The sequence below is a fragment of the Budorcas taxicolor genome, chromosome X, assembly GCF_023091745.1.
Source record: "Budorcas taxicolor isolate Tak-1 chromosome X, Takin1.1, whole genome shotgun sequence".
Lineage (NCBI taxonomy): Eukaryota > Metazoa > Chordata > Mammalia > Artiodactyla > Bovidae > Budorcas > Budorcas taxicolor.
Window position 1 is genome coordinate 129,463,404 of NC_068935.1, and position 6,134 is coordinate 129,469,537.

A 6,134-nucleotide genomic window follows, 5' to 3' on the forward strand; every position below is an offset into this window, starting at 1 on the left:
GCTTATGCCTTTTTGTATGTATATATGAACATATGTATGTCTATGTGTATATATATATACATATGTGAATGTGTGTATACACACATATATAAGTAGGCCCATGAATAATGAATACCTATACACATATTTTTTTTAAATGAACCCTTTGTGAGTAAACTGTGAGTTTTATAATTCTTCACCAGGGCTATGATTAGGAGGAGGTGAGTGAGGCAAAAAATTTAAGGGGGCACCGAAAAATGTTATCAGGAGAAAAATCGTGCAGTATTAACAAAATTCAAATGTTAAGGGTAAAAGGTCCCCAGTGACCAAAATATCAAACATTTTAATAAAGACAGGCTGTGGTTTGTTTTACAAACCTGCATAACAGTGTAATGAAAACAATGTTCCCAATCAGCCCAAGGTCCTGGGACATGGGGCTGCTGGGTTTATGAGGAATGACAGTGGCTTGTGAACAGAATGGGCAGTGCTGACTTTACATATACTCAAGCAGTTTGACCATAGAGCTTATGTTAACTTTTTCTTTAAAAAAAAAAAATTATTAGGCTGCCCCAGGTTTTAGTTGTGGCATGTGGGATCTTAGTTCCCTGACCAGAAATCAAACTTGGGCTCCCTACATTGGGAGGACAGAGTCTTAACTACTGGACCACCAAGGAAGTCCCAAGTGTTCCTATTTGGTGCAAAATATGTACATAGGGACACACATTTCTCCCCTTGGATCACGCTTCCAGAAGGCTCTGCACTGAGTACTTCAAGTAAGCATGTCCTAAGAACACAGCTTCTTTGACATAAGCGTGGGCAATGCAGTGATCACACGCAAGAAGCTTGACATTGATGCTCTTGGAGTATCTGATATACATCTATATTTAAATTTCTGTAGTTGTAGCACTGATGTCTTTTATGCCTTATCCTCCCTAATCAGGATCCAATCAAGGATCATCACATTTACTGATCAAGTCTCTTCATTCTCCTGTCATTTAGAAAGCCTCCCCCACCACTTCTGGGTTTTATGCCACCCCACTGGCATTTTTGAAGAGTTCAACCTCATTGTTATGAAGACTCTCAGTTTTGATTTGCCCGATTGTTTGCTCAAGAATACTGCATTATGCCAGATTTTCAAAAAAACACATCCTTGTTTGAATCTTACTGCACTGATCTATGGAGTAAGATTGAATGACAGCTTTCTAAAGTAACAAAAGCAGCCAGCTCAGTGTGCAGAGCCAATTAGGCGGGCACAACTAAGACAGGACTTTTCTCAGGAAAAGCAGATCACTCCGAATGACCAGAGGAGAGATGCACCTTTTAGGTTTTAAAGGTTTTGTACTTGAAAACTTGCCGGCTGGAATGACAAGAGGTTTCAGCTCTGGGGCCGACTTTGACTGATTGAAGGTGACTTCCAAGTCTCTCCAAGGTGTCAGGAGGAGTCTTGGAATCCCTTGAGTGATGTCAGCCACAGATCTATAGGTGAGGGGTGGGGCAGAGTCAGTGGCCAATATTAAGTCTGTGTTTGATAAAGAATGATTATGGCCTTACTGCTGATACAGGCCATAATTCTTTTTTCTTACCTAACCTGGGCTGAGTTTCCTGAACATGCAGACAGACACAGAGACCAACTCAAATCTGGTAGATTGTTTTGCTCTTGCGGCTTCTTGTAAGCCAAGCTGTTTCTCTTTAATGAAAGCTCATATACATGTAGTTCAACTTTATCCACATGTGGATCCTTAAAAATACATCAACTTCCCTCGTAATATTTTTCTAATTCCTGACTAGAACTGTTGTTAAATAGTTTAAAAACAAAACAACAAACAGTTCCCATCTTCCAGTGTCCACAGGTGTTGATCAGCATTATGAGAAGATAAAATGGTGATTAATTCCTTCCCAGATGCTAAGGCAACAACCTTCAAATCTTTATTGTTGTTTTGGACAATCAAGTTAACTTTGAACACAGAGAAACCTTATCTTCTTGGAATTTAATGAAAAGTAAATAAAGAAGCTTTACTATGAAGATTTTGCTCAGAGAATCAGATGCTTTCCAGCTCTCCTGCTGCACTGTTTAACTCCTTGACAGTCAGTCCACATTGGGAGTAAATTTCTCCCTTTGCCAAATACAAGGTTCATTTTTTCTTCAGATCTTTCCTGATACAATAGTGAACAATGTATATATGCTTATGGCATTCTCAGTTAATTCTACAAATAGAGCTGGAGGGCAATTTCAGTTCAGTTCGGTTCAGTAGTTCAATTGTGTCCAACTCTTTGCGACCCCATAAACAGCAGCACGCCAGGCCTCCCTGTCCATCACCAACTCCCGGAGTTTACTCAGACTCATGTCCATTGAGTCAGTGATGCCATCCAGCCATCTCATCCTCTGTCATCTCCTTCTCCTGCTCTCAAATCTTTCCTAGCATCAGGGTCTTTTCCAATGAGTCAGCTCTTCGCATCAGGTGGCCTAAGTATTGGAGTTTCAGCTTCAACATCAGTCCTTCCAATGAACATCCAGGACTGATCTCCTTTAGGATGGACTGGTTGGATCTCCTTGCAGTCCAAGGGACTTTCAAGAGTCTTCTCCAACACCACAGTTCAAAAGTACCAATTCTTCGGTGCTCAGCTTCCTTTATAGTCCAACTCTCACATCCATACATGACTACTGGAAAAACCATAGCCTTGACTAGACGTACCGTTGTTGACGAAGTAATGTCTCTGCTTTCTAATATGCTTTCTAGGTTGGTCATAATTTTCCTTCTAAGGAGTAAGTGTCTTTTAATTTCATGGCTGCAATCACCATCTGCAATGATTTTGGAGCTCCCTCCCCCCCAAAAAAAAGTCAGCCACTGTTTCCCCATCTACTTGCCATGAAGTGATGGGACCGGATGACATGATCTTAGTTTTCTGAATGTTGAGCTTTAAGCCAACTTTTTCACTCTCGTCTTTCACTTTCATCAAGAAGCTCTTTGGTTCTTCTTCACTTTCTGCCATAGGGTGGTGTCATCCACCTATCTGAGGTTATTGATAATATTTCTCCCGGCAATCTTGATTCCAGCTTGTGCTTCATCCAGCCCAGCATTTTGCATGAGGTACTCTGCATATAAGTTAAATAAGCAGGGTGACAATATACAGCCTTGATGTAGTCCTTTTCCTATTTGGAACCAGTCTGTAGTTCCATGTCCAGTTCTAACTGTTGCTTCCTGACTTGCAAACAGGTTTCTCAAGAGTCAGGTCAGGTGGTCTGGTATTCCCGTCTCTTTGAGAATTGTCCAGTTTGTTATGAGCCACACAGTCAAAGGCTTTGGCATAGTCAATAAAGCAGAAATAGATGTTTTTTCTGAAATTCTCTTGCTTTTTCCATGATCCAGCCGATGTTGGCAGTTTGTTCTCTGGTTCCTCTGCCTTTTCTAAAACCAGCTTGAACATTTGGAATTTCACTGTTCACGTATTGCTGAAGCCTGGCTTGGAGAATTTTGAGCATTCCTTTACCAGCGTGTGAGATGAGTGCAATTGTGCAGTAGTTTGAACATTCTTTGGCATTGCCTTTCTTTGGGATTGGAATGAAAACTGACCTTTTCCAGTCCTGTGGCCACTGCTGAGTTTTCCAAATTTGCTGACATATTGAGTGCAGCACTTTCTCAGCATCATCTTTTAGGATTTGAAATAGCTCCACTGGAATTCCATCACCTCCACTAGGTTTGTTCGTAGTGATGCTTTCTAAGGCCCACTTGACTTCATTTTCTAGGATGTCTGGATCTAGGTGAGTGGCAATTTGGCAGTATTTAAATTTTAAGTGAACTGATTAATAATTGTAGATTCATATGCATTTTCCAGAAATAATACAGAAAGGGCTCCTATAGCTTGGCCCAGTTTCCCCCAATGATAACTTTGTGCAAAACTGTAGTACAATGTCACAACCAGGAAATTAACATTGAGACCATCCATTGATCTCATTCGGGATTCTCGTTTGACTTGTACCCACTCCTGTGTGTTTTAGTTCTGTAGAAAAGATCACATGTGTATGAGCACACTCTTAGGAATCTCACCTCTGGAAATAATTGCATATTGTCACTGAGCCAAATTTGGGTCCACTCAGTGTGGTAAAGTCCATTGACACTGCGTTGTGATGAAGGAACATATAGCATTTATTACAGAATACCAAGCAAGGAGAATGGGCAGCTCATGCTCAAATGACCCAAACTCTCCAATGGCCTTTAGGGGAGGGGTTTTAAAGGCAGTGTGAGTGAGGGAGCTGCAGGTTGTGTGATGAGCTTGTGCACAGTTCTTGGATTGGTTGGCATCATGATGACGTTTCAAGCATCGTCAACCTTTGGGTTTTGACCAGTCTGAGGTCTACGTGCTTGTGGTCATCAGTTTTCATCTGGGTGGTCTGCTTCCTGTAAAAACAACTTATGCATGTGTGTCAGACCTTTGTATCTTTTAGGGAACTCAGAGTTCAGTTAGTTTGCTATGTGGCAGATTTATAGTCTAAATTGTTACCATTTCCCCAGCCTAAGAGCTACTCTTTGTTTCTAGTCTTCACGTTTGCTACTTGCTAATTCATATTGGGGAGGCCTGGGAAAGTAAAGCAAAAAGCCTTTTACTTAAAAACAGGGACACAGAGGCTTGTGTTGGGCTCCAGTTCCCCCTTTTTCTTTAATAGTCCTCTGTCTTGAGGGGCACAGGTTCAGGACAAGAAAGGGAATATACTTTCAAATAGAGAGGTTAATCATAAACTTGGGGAACAGAGTTTAAGGGGGACTCAGTTTCAATATGTGCATGAAGCCATATGTAGAAATATATGAAGTGCAGTATTTTTGCAGTAGTAAAAGAAAATGGTGACACTCTGCCTCCATCATTAGGGGAATAATGAAATATTTTTGGTGTGAAATACTTAAGGAATGCTCTGCTGTAGTGAATAAAGAAAAGGACAGAGCCATTGAGTTATTCTGCTGAGATGAAAAGATCCCCAAGACAAAAAAAGTATAAAAAGTGTTTGTGTTAATATAATTACAATCATGTGGAAAAGGTACAGCAATAAATGTGTATCCCCATGTATGCAGGAAAATGCATTTTAAAATATGCAGGACATTCCTCACACTGTAAACAGTGGCTCCCACATCGGTCAACTGAGGCTTGGTGAATCTGAAACAGTAAGGCTGTATCTTTGACATTAAAAATAATTGGCGATCACTGCACAAGCAGACTATGCTTGAGACTAACTCAGAGCCTTCCCGAATGGGGAAGGAAAGTCCCTTTCTACTTGGAGAGGGAATGGGAATCCAGGGGTGGCCATCAGCCTGAGCCAGCACCCAAGGGTATGGGGAAGCTGGGTGTATTTGAAAAGACACGGACAAAACCCCAAATGTTTAGTAAAGGCAAACGGGGAAAACTTCACACAGTAAAACTTTTTATAACTAATCATTGAAAGAGAGCAGCTCACTTCCAGGCCCCCTTGCTGCCCAGCAATCCATTTTTCCCCCAATAGCAACCCTGAATTATTTATTTAGAAGTTAAAATATAATGTGTGGAGGAGGGTCAGCAGGACACTTAGTGCAACCCATGCAGGCAGAAGGTAGAAACTAGAGGTTCTTTCCAAACGTGCATTTTTGTAACATATAGACACATTTTCCCATAAACTCCCCAGAAAAATTGAAACCACATGTGCAGATGGTCAGGACGTGCTGTGTAAGTTGCTGTGCAAGCAATTCAGCAGGGCTGCAGCAAAACCAGCTTTCTCAGCTCCTGGGTTCTGGGGCTTGTCTCAACAACAAGAAACCCCCAAACAACAAGTGGATCCAGCAGGCAAACAATGTTGCAGCAGGCTAGCGGTCTCCTCCCCCCACCCTGTTCCCTGGGCTCTCCCAAAGTTACAGACTGTGAGTTTCCTTCCTGATAAACCTCAAGGCTTCCTCACTGATTGGTCTCAGTTTTGGAAAGGACGTGACATCAGCAACTTTGCAGACTTTAGGCTGAGGGGCTGTTGTGGGCTTTGGGCAGTCTCCAGCCTGTGAGGTAAAACGTGCGTGTGTGCGTGTGTGTGTGTGTCCCCGTGTGCATGTGCCTGTTTGACCACAGGTAGTACTCAGATTACCCTGCCTGTCCTGTTCTCTGCCATCTGACCAGGAGGGTGCCGCTCAGCCACTCACAGCCCT